Below are 13,180 nucleotides of genomic sequence, written 5' to 3' on the forward strand. Positions count from 1 at the left end.
GAGTTGGGTGGCATGGTAGCATAGTGGTTAGCAATGCTGCTTCAGAGCTCCAGGGTCCCAGGTTCGATTCGCGGCTTGGGTCACTGTCTGTGCGGAGTCTGCACGTTCTCCCCTTGTTTGCATGGGGTTCCTCCGGGTGCTCCGGTTTCCTCCCACAGTCCAAAGATGTGCAGGTTAGGTGGATTGGCCATGCTAATTTTCCCTGAGTGTCCATAAAGGTTATGTGGGGTTACTGGGTTACAGGGATGGGGTGGAGGTGTGGGCTTAAGTGGGGCGCTCTTCCAAGGGCCGGTGCAGACTCGATGGGCCGAAGGGCCTCCTTCTGCACTATAAATTCTATAATTCTATGATAATGGTTTTCATTGTGACATTTTTTCCATTCTTCCAGTGGATGTGGCAGCCTGTGCACCCCGTAATTGTAAATATGAAGAAGCCTGCCCCATCAAGCCGCGACTCCATTTGGAATGCTTTTACAAGCACTTCATTCGTGAAGTTCTCATTCGAACTCCAGAATGAAACCCATTGGCTGCCTGGGATTCAGAAGGTTAATTGCAGCACCCTGTTGAAACTATAAAATGGGCTCATCATGCTTCTGTGTCATGTCTCTGAGCGTATCTTCATTCCTGAAGACGGATAACCAGAACTCTGCAGTGTCTTTTGGATTCTCCATTTCCATCCCTAACTGATCTTCCTCCACTTTCACTATTGCTCGTATCTCATCGAATAGTTTTGCCACTGTATCGGGTTGCAAATCGCTGTAATGCTTCAGGGTCTCACAACATCCACTTCTAGGATGGATTCATGTTTTCTGTCCACAATGGAGAAAGGTACGGCGTGTTTTCTATTGTGTACCCAAGCTCCTAGGACACATTCCTCCAATGTCTCAAACTGTAGTCGACCAACGTTCTTGGCCGGGTTACGACTTTCAGAGGCACACACAGGCCCTGCTGATCATCCAAACTGTGGAGGTTTGCATTCGCCCCCGTGTCAAGTTTGCATTTTATCAGTATGTCGTTTAACATCATTGGAATGGTCCCTTTGCTTTCGACGGTATCAGCTGGATTGGAACTGTTGTTCCAATTGGTCATCAAAACCTCTTCCTATTTTATTTTTAGATGAGATCCACAAAAAAAAATTCATCAAGGGTCATCTCATTAACTGCACTGATCGATTCCATCTGGTCCATTGCAGGATGCGAAAAACACCTTGCAAAATGGCCAACACGGCAGCACCTGAAACAGACTTTTCAAAAGGCCAGACATTGTCATGGGCTATGCCGTTACCACATTTCTGCCCAAGTTGGCGGCTCCTTTCGGCCGCTTAAAATGGCCGTCCGCACGGAGACCGCGTCTCTTTATGATGTGCATTGCAGCGTTAAAGACGCTGGCGTCTTCCTTTATGCTGTCACTAAAATGTTTGGAGCAGGGGCAGCACAGTAGTTAGCACTGCTACCTCACAGCGCCGAGGTCCCACGTTCGATCCTGGCTCTGGCTCACTGTCCCTGTGGGGTTTGTATTCTCCCCACGTTTGCGTGGGATTCGCCCCCACAACCCAAAGATGTGCAGGCTACGTGGATTGGCCAGTAAATGGGAAAAATGAATTGGGACTCTAAATTTATTTTAAAAATGTTTTGAGCAGAGTGTGCTGATTTGTGGTGCAGCTAACTCACTCGCATGGCAAATCTTTATAGCTTGTTCCAATATCAAATTTTCTTCCTACAACAGCCTCTCACGAAGCTTATCATCTAATATACCAACACAATTTGGTAGCGGTTCATAGAAGCTTTCAGGTAACTGAAATTGCATGACTGGGCCTTTAGCCTCAAGTCAGTGTCAAAACATTCGTCAGGTTTCTTGGTACACGTACGGAACATGTATCTCTCAAATGTCTCATTCTTTTTGGGGGAAGCAATGTCGATCAATGTAACCAATGACTTCAACGTATCTGTTGCTCTCCTCATCATTATCAAAAACAAAATTATTATATATTTTAATTGCTTGTGCACCCGCCACCATGAGCAGCAAAACAATTTGCCTTCTTTAGGCTGTGGCTGCAGGCCAATCCATAGAGCTTAAACTGCTGTTCGAAGACACGCCAGATTTTGTCTACGTCACCTGATGCTTGAAGCTGGTAGGGCGCCTTTAAACCTTCCATCTCGAACTTCAGTGTCTTTTACTGCGTTGAGCCGCCAATGGTCGCAGTTCACCAGTGCGCTTCTTCAGCTAATTTAACTTCGCCCCTTTCGACGGTACCCTCAAATCTTCAGCACTTCTGGTAGCATGGCATTCTACCCATGTTGTGTTCTCTGTTCTTGTCTTGCAATGAATCTACAAAGCTGCTGGTGACTTAGCCAGAACGATGATTTATTAATGTTCACGTGGTAAGGTAATGATCAGAATCTTATACAGACCAAGTTATTAGAGTTACATTAGACTCTCCTGGAACTACTCTTATGCATGACTGTCCTCGTATGTGCCTTGCAACTTTCTCCTGGTTGCCGTATGCCACCTGACTGATCTCTGATGCCACCTTCTGGTAGGAGGTCACACTGCTGAGTACATGTAATATTATCTACAGGCATATCACCACAACTACCAAACTGTAAATTTCAATAGGGAATCCATCCGGACCCAGTGCTTTGCCCATCTGCATTAACAGAAAGGTGTCGGGGAGCTTGAGTACTGGTGATCCACCTCGAGAATGGAGTCCACCAGCTTCTGCCTCTTCACCTTTCTAGATTTATCCCTATGCGCCTCGTAAGAGATTATCTCCCCCACAATAACTGCCTTCAGGGCTTCCCAGAGCATGGAAGGCGAGACCGCCTCATTCCTGCTGCTCAACATATGCCCCAATGGCAGAAGATACATGGCAGAGAACAGCATGACTAATCGCCACAGGGGTCGCTGAGCGGCCCGGCTCAAACAGCGGGTCCACAAAATGCAGAGCATGATCAGAGTTAATGATCGGAGATTACTCTGCCCGTCTCACCCGGGGAGAAGTGACCTATCCACCACAAATAAATCAATCTGGGAGCAGACCCGATGGATGTGGGACAAAAAAAGGAAAACTCTTTATCCTTCCGATACCTAAATCTCTCCGGGACTGCTCCTCCCCACCCCCATCTGTTCCATGAACACCAATAACTTCTTCCACATCCCTGATGGACTTAAATACTTGGGAATCTATTTATCTAACCTAGGATCCAGAAAACTATTGAAGTCCCCTCTCCCCCAATAATTATCTGACGCAAATTGAGATCTGGGATAGAAGCCAGCACCTTATTAATGAATGCCATGTGATCCCAATTCGGTGCATACACACTGACCAACACCACCAACGTGTCCGGCAACGACCCACTGACGATTAGGTACCGGCCACCTAAGTCTGCTAATATATTAACCACAGAAAAAGCCACCCTCTTATTAATTAACACAGTGGACCCCACGCCCTACAATCAAAACCTGAGTGATATACCTTCCTCACCCATCCCTTAATCCTTGATTCTCAAATGGGTTTCCCGTTAAAAAACTGCATCAGCTTTCAAGCTTCTCTGGAGCTATTTACTGGCTTGTTTAAGCCCCTTATATTCCAAGATATGAACCGGACAGAGGGCCTCTGACCCCACCCTCCTGTGCCAGGATCAGTCAGTCATATCCACTATGTGAGGCAATCCAGCAGTGCTCTGGACCTACCCAAGATGGCCACCACATCTCCCATGAAGCTAGCCCAAAAACAAAGGAACCGGCACCGTCAGCAGTCTACCCCTCCCGTTCTCCTCCCCGCTCTACCTCAACCTGAATACCAAACAACCAACAGAAGAACAAAAGTCTCCCCTCCCCCTACTCTGTCCCCAATCACAAACAAAACAGGAACAAAAAAAAACTGTGCTCACTACCTAAATTTTTTTTTTTTTTTTAAAGCCTCACCTCAATGGTAACAAGCTGCAAACATTTCCATTTCTCAGGTCCCATTAACTAGCTTCACAGATAGCAGGGTGACCAACCCCCCACCCCAAGGCAAAATCAAAGATAACTAAATAGTATGGACAGGATTTTTCGGCCGTGCCCGTCGACGACTGGAAATTCCTGCCAGAGATCAACGAACTTTTACATGGCCCTTGTCCCGTACGTGGCCATCTTGGGGTGGGTGTGCCCAAAAAATCCATCCCTATATCAGCAGTCAGCCCCCCAACTTCAATACAGAATAAGAGGAAAATAAACACATAATTCCCCTCCCCTGAACAGAGCCATTGTCTTAGTATCTTGACCAACATCACTTAAAGGAGATTGGTTCTAAAAACTTAGCTGCTCACTGTGGCTGAAAATATTTGGGGTGGGATGCACAAATAAGGCCAGATAATCTCCAAGTAATTTGACCTAATTGATATCATCTTGATATTTAACTGCTGCCCATGTCTCCACCCCATTAATCACCAGCCAATTGCTGCCTCAAAGCTTTATTATTACAAAGAATCAATTAGTTTCAAGTAACCATATTATTGCACATTTTCTCATTGGCTCAAACCTTAGAGAAATGAACCATTTTTGTATAGGAGGAAAGTTTGACAACAATCAGAAATCCAGAGAAAACACTGGTTCTGGATTGATTGGAGGCATTAAATACCAACAAATAAATCTTTTTGACAAGTGAAATAACTATCTCAATATCTTAACATGGGTGTACATTCAATTGACTGATGTGAATTAGTTTTTTTCAGTTGACACTTCAAAAAGGTGACTTAAGTTAATGGTTATCAAGCCATCTTTGTGAGATACTAGTTCACTATGTGCCTTCCCATTTGTATATTATACAATAACCGTTAGAATTTCTGTAGAATCACAGCAATTCAACGAGCAAAGGGAAAAGATATTTTAATCTTTACAAGGCAATTTCAACTAAAGTGATGTGCAATAATCACTATTCATATAAAATTCTTATGCCGTAGGATCTTACTATATCTTGTGTATAATTCAATACTACAGTTAATAAGCGATCAAGAAGAAAAAGGGACTATTGTAACGTTACAAAATCATACTGTCTTGGGCCATGCATGTTCTGAACATAGGTCAGTCATTGTTCTTTCCTGGCACCACTGCTAGTTCCATTCCAGAGATTTGAGCATGTAATCTGGGCTGACGCTTTGTGAAGAATACTTTCCAGGTCAGTAACCCTGTGGGTACCAGCACCTCAAGCACAAATCTGATGCTCTTGATTAATAAGGGGATCAGGGGTTATGGAGAAAAGACAGGACAATGGGGACATGGAACATATCAGCCGTGATCAAATGGCGGAGCAGATTCGACGGGCCGAATGGGCCAATTCTGCTCCTATATCTTATGGTCAAAGAGTGCGCCAATGTTAGTGGTGCTAACTTTTGAGGATGTGAACGATAATATGATTGCGAGTTTTTTCATTATTTATTTTTCCAAGACAGCAAAATAGTAAATATACTATTTTGTTTATAGCCAAATAATCTGCTGAAAACAGACCATAGTTTCTGAAATTATTTATTTTTTCCACATGAAATGACTGAATCTCAAAAAATCCCAGAAATTTGTGAAGAAAGCAATTCAACTTTTATAAATCTACCCAGTTGAAAGACAAGGTGGAATTTATCTAATTATTCTGATTTCTGACGAATGATTCATGCCACCCACCTTGCTTCTGCGTCAAGACTTGAACTCCCTCTCTTAGCAAAACTTTGAACATTAAAGCTGTGTAGAGGAAATAAGAGTAGAATTACATTTGTCCTACGGGTGTAATTAGTTATGCCACCCATAATATTCCGTATTTGGAAAAACCTAAATGAGGAAAATCCACATCTGTAAAGTAGAATTTACCAATTTGAGAAAAATAATGGGATGTGCCCTCAAATTTTCAATAGCTGTATATTACTTTATTCAAAGTCTATGGTGCATAACTGAGAAACACAGGTACTGTACTAATGTGGCTTTTAATGCTGAAATTAAAGTATAGGAAGACTTCAAGTAAAATGAATTCCTGAGCCATATGTTAAACAACATATAAATTGAGAACATTTAAATAAAATTAAAGACGTTTAATTAGTTCTTTGCTTGAAAATAAAATTGCCTTCTAAACACCAGCGTATTCATACAAAACAAAAAAGTCAAATACATTCTTTTACAACTAACTGCAACGTTAGGTGTATCCAAACTACAGTTAAAGTTACTTTGTCTCAGAGAGATTGTAATACCATTGCCAATTAAGCACATCATGGCTAATTTAGCACCCTTGTGTCTTTGGTTACACATTTATTTTTTCCTTCAGGTTAATAACCTGAGGAATTGAGAGGCACATTTTATAAAGAGCATTTTTAACATCCGAGTTGAAATGGAAGGGGCAATTTTAACTCCAATAATCTCTATGTTGGAAATTCTGTAAGAAATCTCATACCAGGTTAAACTCGAACAGGTTTATTTGAAATCACAAGCTTTCGGAGCGTGCCTTCACCTGATGAAGGAGCAGCAGCTTGTGATTTCAAATAAATCTGTTGGACTTTAACCTGGCGTTGAGAGACTTCTTAGTGTGCCCACCCCAGTCTAGCACCGGCATCTCCACATCTTGGAAATTTTGGATTTTGAACAGTTTGGAACATTTCTCATGATCCTCTGGTGTCTCAGTGCAAGATACAGACTGTAAATTGCAATTTGGATCAACAATTGAAAAAAAATAGAATCAGAATGATTTTTACAAAATAAATTAAATTCTTGCGTTCTGCAACCTGCTCCTACAGTTGATTGCACAATTCATGCATTGTTTGACTAACAATTAAGTTTAGTGTTAACAGAAAATACACAACTTCAGACCAACAAATTTCAATCTTTCCAGATTCATTCGTGATGTGGGAGGCAAAAAAAGTTCAATTATCTCATTTTCCATGAGTAAAAGGTTATCACCACTGATTCCACATTAATGTAACTGATTTCACACTAGTGTAATACACTCTTCTTACAAGGAGTAAATAACTTGGCTACACTCCACCCATAATAGATGTAAAATCTGCCCCTAAATTCTTTTGATCAAGCCTCAACAGGCTAATTTCCAACTCATAAGACTCTGTTGTGACACTGACATGTCTCACATCAAGCCAATTTATTAAACAGTCCATCTCCTCACATGGGCTTCATGATGTCTTCATCCATTTATCTCAACCTCGATACATATAGATAATTAGCCTGTCCAAAATTGCCACAAGCCAAGTTTAGATGTGATGACATTAGCAAAATGTCAGTTTGTGCTAAAGCGGGAAGAGCAGCCTTCAAAAATGTAATATACCTACAAAGGTCCAGGCTACACAGTATTTACCCGATTACCTTTCCTACAAATTCTGAACAGTTTAGGTTTAATCAAGTTAAGAAAATAATTTTACTAGCATTTCTGATGGAAGTGATGTCATTGACATCCATCTGCTGTGAATATTAATGACCGGGCTAGATTTCTTTATTGTCCATTTTAACACAGTCCAGGTAAAGCCTAATATATTGTTTAGTCTCCATCGTATTTAGAAGTTTAAGGTGGCATTAGAAGCTTAAGGTGGCATTATTTTTAATACCTAAAATTCAGCATTGTGCAATGTAATTAAAAATTCTGGATTTTGCATTTTTATAACTGTCATGATGTCAAATAGCTTTAATATTGTAGGCATCTTTTTTCTTACAACAGAGCTTTTAAATTTCAAATGTGCATGGAGCACAGGAAAGTACTAACAAGGAATAACACGATAAATGGAACAAGGAATGGATTTTTGAGCCAAGGTTGTCACTAAAGTGCAAATTTCAATGATAGGTATACAACAAACAGAGGCCAGGGGTTGTCTTGGAGCAGGTGGGGTAAACCTTGGGAAAAAGTGGCAGGAGAAACACCCTGGGATATTCTTGCATGTTTAATGATCAGAGCATTATTGACAGAGGGCTGAAAGCACATTATCTGCCCTAATGGTTGAGGATGAAACGAGGCACAAGGAGATCAAAACTAAGCACAAAATGTAAATACCTTCATTGAATTTGACACTTGATCACCGCAAGAAAAAAAATTACGGAGAATTAAGAAGTCACAAGTTAAAAAGGGGAATATTCTAACATTTGGATCCTCTTCAACTTATGCATACAACTTTGAAAATGTCTAAAGTAGCTGTAACATTTAACTAAGAACTGAAAACTAGATTTCAAGCTCAGTGGAAAATGAACCCTTTTTAACCCAACATTGTGCTTAAGAACCATGCCTGATTTTTGAATTTACTTCTATTCAAAAGCGAATATCACAATGACAATTATTTAAATACATTTACTAACTTGCTCATTTAACATTTAGATCCATACCAAGATCCTATCAAATTAAATATGAATCCTTCCAGTTTAAACAAGAGTTTATAATGCAACAATTAATACCCGTTAATATAAATTGAATCTGTATAATATTTAGGATTCTAGCAAACAAATAGTTTGTGGTTCACAAAAAGGGCCAAAACGCCCATAAATGTCCTTTGCTCTAACTGTAAAATAATACTTGCTTCCAAGCTCAAATTGAGTCAAAGTGCAAGCCATTGGAAGAGGAAGGGCTTTTATTTCTCCAATTATTTTCCACTGTGATGGACAATTCAAATTGGGGTCTTCATGATATGCATACAACTGGTAAGAGTGTACAGGGGCACATATCTGTTTAACATCTGTGATATTCCAGGAGAGTGCAATTCCTTTTGGTTTTCTCACTTGTGCCAGATTTAGTTCAGGCTTCTGGGGAGGACTTGTATTATCAGCTTCAGGAGGTAAATCAGATGTTGTCTGTATCTTGGAGAGTGGAGCAAGATGCACAGATTTAATAGAAACCTACATAATACAGAATTACAAAGCAATTATTTATTTAAATTGATAAACTTTATAGTATGCAGTATTGCAAACATGCCACATCTTTGAAAATATGGCACATACTTAACACTTAAGATTATTCTTCAGCTCTTTAGTTTCTTTCAAGTACCATACATAATTTTCTAACCAAGAGGGTGCTTGTCCTGCTTATAAAGTACCAGGAACTGGGAGCTGCATTGAAGAAAAGGCCTCAAAGATGATAATTCCAAAGCCATGTGCAGATTAACTTGGGATAAATAGATCTAGGCGGGGAACATATGGCTAAAGAAGTGGTGTATGAAAGAGCTGGTGCTGGAAAGAGGAGTTCTATTATACAAGGCACAAGCATCAGTATTATGACAGGACGAAGCTGTACCATTGGAACAGGCTTTATCTGAACTGGTCTTGAACCGGGGATTCCAACAAAAAGGATAACAACTGCGGTCTCAGGAGCTTAAAGTAGTGTGTTTTGGGGGGGGGGGGGGGGGGGGGGGGGTGGAAAAGTTAAAATACATAGTTTGAAAACAAACAAGATAAGGAAGAGAATAGAGCATGTCAGGAATTCTGCTAAACTAATAGATGTAAAATTAAGTAAGAAATGTGAAAGCTAAACATCAGAGCAAAAGGACAGGTTAGAGTGCATGGCCTAATGCTCTTTATAAGTTCATAAGGAATGAACTAAATTAACTGCAGCACAATTTCAATGTGGAGGGTATGACATGTTAGCCATTATTAATACATGGTTCCAAGTCGGTCAGCAAATATACCAGGTTATTAGGCATACAAGAGAAAAGGTATATGCAGACTAACAACTCAGAAAGTTGTGATTTTGTTTTTCAGTGTCTGGGATAATTTTCTGCAGAAATGTCCCAGAACCAACAACGGGGAATGTCATATCAAAGTTATAAAAGAGTAACATAGAACATACAGTGCAGAAGGAGGCCATTCGGCCCATTATGTCTGCACTGACCCACTTAGCCCTCACTTCCACCCTATCCCCGTACCCCATTAACCTCTCCTAACCTTTTTGGTTACTAAGGGCAATTTATTATGACCAATCCACCTAACCTGCACGTCTTTGGACTGTGAGAGGAAACTGGAGCACCCGGAGGAAACCCACGCAGACACGGGGAGAACGTAACGAGGAAGATCCATTTAACAATGGTGCATGAACCGTTGCCTAACAGTGTCCATAACTATGAGTTCAACATAGTGTTGGAAAGGGAAAAATGCCACAAGATTAAGGGCGGGATTATGTCATTGCCTGACTGGCGGATTCAACAGTGGTTAGGAGATAATTTAGCAGGAGTGCCAAAACGAGTTGCACGTTGGCGTGAATTTCCTATGTATCTTCTGCTGGTGCCTGCCATGGTGGACTGGGAAGCCTGCTGGAGGCCGGTGTAAAACTGATTTACACTCCACCAATGGGATGCAGGTGAAGACCTGACCAGAATTTTCTACTCATGCCAGATTGTCCATGAAATAAGTGGGAAAATAAGTCTGGGACACGTGGCGTATAGATGTCAGGACTCACTTGAACAATACCCTGGGTTGCCTCCAGAGTTTACAATGGAGGCTGCCAGCAACCTGGAGCTTTGAACACCACATTAGTGGATGGTTGTGTGTGTGTGCGTGTGTGTGTGTGTGGGGGACATCTGCAGACGGATCTTCCAACTTCATTGTCATTGAGGATGTCCATTGTCTAACCTCCGGAGATCCATCTTTTTCAAGAAGTCAATCTTTTATTTTCAGGGTTCAACACTAGATGATGGATATTAGATGCCTTTTCAATATGGTGAGCAGATAGGATGCCCCGTCATGGCGTCAAACTCCCAGCTGCATAATTAGGTTGGGGCCGGAAGAAATGGTGTGGTTTCCCTCCGGCGTCCGCAGCAGTAAATGTCCCACGGCACTGCCACAGGACTTAGTCCCAGGTGGGAGAATTCCTCAGTTAGGAGAAATTATGTAGGAGGAGTTATGTAGGTAAAACTGACATCAATGGGATGAGAAGCAGACATCTGGGGCGGGATTCTTCGGAAACCGGCGGAGCGGGCAACTTCGGCGCGAAGGAGTGGCATGAACCACTCCGGCGTCCTGCCGCCCCGAAGGTGCGGAATCCTCCACATCTTCAGGGGCTAGGCCAGCGGCAGAGTGGTTTGCGCCATGCCGGCTGCCATGGAAGGGGCTGGCGCCGCGCCAACTGGCAGCGAAGGGCCTCCGCCGGCTGGCACGAGTTGGCGCACACACGAACGCCAGCGTGTGCTGCCATCATCCCAGCACATGCGCAGGGGGTGTGGTTCATCTCTGTGCCGGACATCGTGGACCGGTACACCGACCGGCACAGAGGAATAGAGTGCCCCCACGGCACAGGCCCGCCCGCGGATCAGTGTGCTCCAATCGCGGGCCAGGCCACCATGGGGGCACCCCTCAGGGCCAGATCCCCCCGCGCATCCCCGAGGACCCCGGAGGCTGCCCGTGGAGCCAGGTCCCACCGGTAAGTATCTGTCGTAACATACGCCGGCGGGAACCGTCGAAAACATCATGGGATACAGCGTACAACTCCCAGCTGCATAATTAGGTTGGGTCCGGAAGAAATGGTGTAGTTTCCCTCCGGCCTCCGCAGCAGTAAACGTCCCAAGGCACAGCCACGGGACTTAGTCCAAGGTGGGAGAATTCCCCAGTTAGGAGGATTCCGGCCAAATACTCTATATGTAGGTAAAACTGTGGGATGAGAAATAGACATCTGGGGCGGGATTCTCCGACCCCACGCAGGGTCGGAGAATTGGCGGGAAGCGGCGTCATTTCCGCTCCCGCAGGTTTCGTAATTCTCCCGCCGGAAAAAAACCGGCGTTGTGCAAATCCCGTCGGCGGCCTGTGAAAACAGCTGGCGCCGGCGGGATTTCATTTTATTTGCACTGACCTGAAATCTCCGGCCCGGATGGGCCGAAGTCCCGCCGACGTGGCCACGGGTCACGTCGGCGCAAATCAGAGTTGGTTTAAAACGGCGTCAACCATTGATGATGGCTGACGCCGTTCAGTGTCGGGGGTGGGTTGCGGCCATGGGGGGGGGGGGGGGGTGGGTTGCGGCCATGGGGGGGGGTTGCGGCCATCGGGGGAGTGGGTTGCGGCATCGGGGGGGTGGGTTGCGGCCATCGGGGGGGTTGCGTTGCGGCCATCGGGGGGTTGCGTTGCGGCCATCGGGGGGTTGCGTTGCGGCCATCGGGGGGTTGCGGCCATCGGGGGGGTTGCGGCCATCGGGGGGGTTGCGGCCATCGGGGGGGGGGGGGTGGGTTGCGGCCATCGGGGGGTTGCGTTGCGGCCATCGGGGGGTGGGTTGCGGCCATCGGGGGGGTGGGTTGCGGCCATCGGGGGGGTTGCGGCCATCGGGGGGGGGGGTGGGTTGCGGCCATCGGGGGGGGGGGGGGTGGGTTGCGGCATCGGGGGGGGTTTGGGGGCAGCGGCGGGCAGAGAGGGGGGGGCGACGGATGCCCGGGGCCAACGCCCCCCCCCCTCTGTACGCCGCTGCCCCCTACCCTCACCACCCCTACCTCCCTCCAACGCCCCTACCCCCCTCCCCACCACCCCTACCCCCCCCCAACGCCGCCCCCCATCTCTCGCAACGCCGCAACCGCCCCCCCCCTCAACGCCGGGTTCCCCCCCCCCTCAACGCCGGGTTCCCCCCCCCCTCAACGCCGGGTTCCCCCCCCCTCAACGCCGGGTTCCCCCCCCCCCCCCCCCAACGCCGGGTTCCCCCCCCCCTCCCCAACGCCGGGTTCCCCCCCCCTCAACGCCGGGTTCCCCCCCCCCCCCCTCCTCAACGCCGGGTTCCCCCCCCCTCCTCAACGCCGGGTTCCCCCCCCCCCTCCTCAACGCCGGGTTCCCCCCCCTCCTCAACGCCGGGTTCCACCCCCCCCTCCTCAACGCCGCAACCCCCCACCCTCAACGCCGCAACCCACACCCCGTCCCCCTCCCTCTGAAGGCCGGTACCCACACACCCCCCCCCCCTCTCCTCCTCCCCCCCTTCCTTCCTCCTCCCCCCTTTCCTTCCTCCTCCCCCCTCCTCCCCCCCTTCCTTCCTCCTTCCCCCCTTCCTTCCTCCGTTAGGGGGGGGGGGGGGGGGGGTGGGTGCGGCGTTGGAGTGGGGTAGGGGTGGTGAAGGGGGTAGGGGTGGTGAGGGGAGGGGGTTGGGGTAGGGGCAGCGGCGTGCAGAGGAGGGGGGCGACGGATGCCCGGGGCCAACGCACCGTCGCCCCCCCTCTGCACGCAGCTGCCCCTACCCCAACCCCCTCCCTTCACCACCCCTACCCCCTTCACCA

The sequence above is a fragment of the Scyliorhinus canicula genome, chromosome 15, assembly GCF_902713615.1.
Source record: "Scyliorhinus canicula chromosome 15, sScyCan1.1, whole genome shotgun sequence".
Taxonomy (NCBI): Eukaryota; Metazoa; Chordata; class Chondrichthyes; order Carcharhiniformes; family Scyliorhinidae; genus Scyliorhinus; species Scyliorhinus canicula.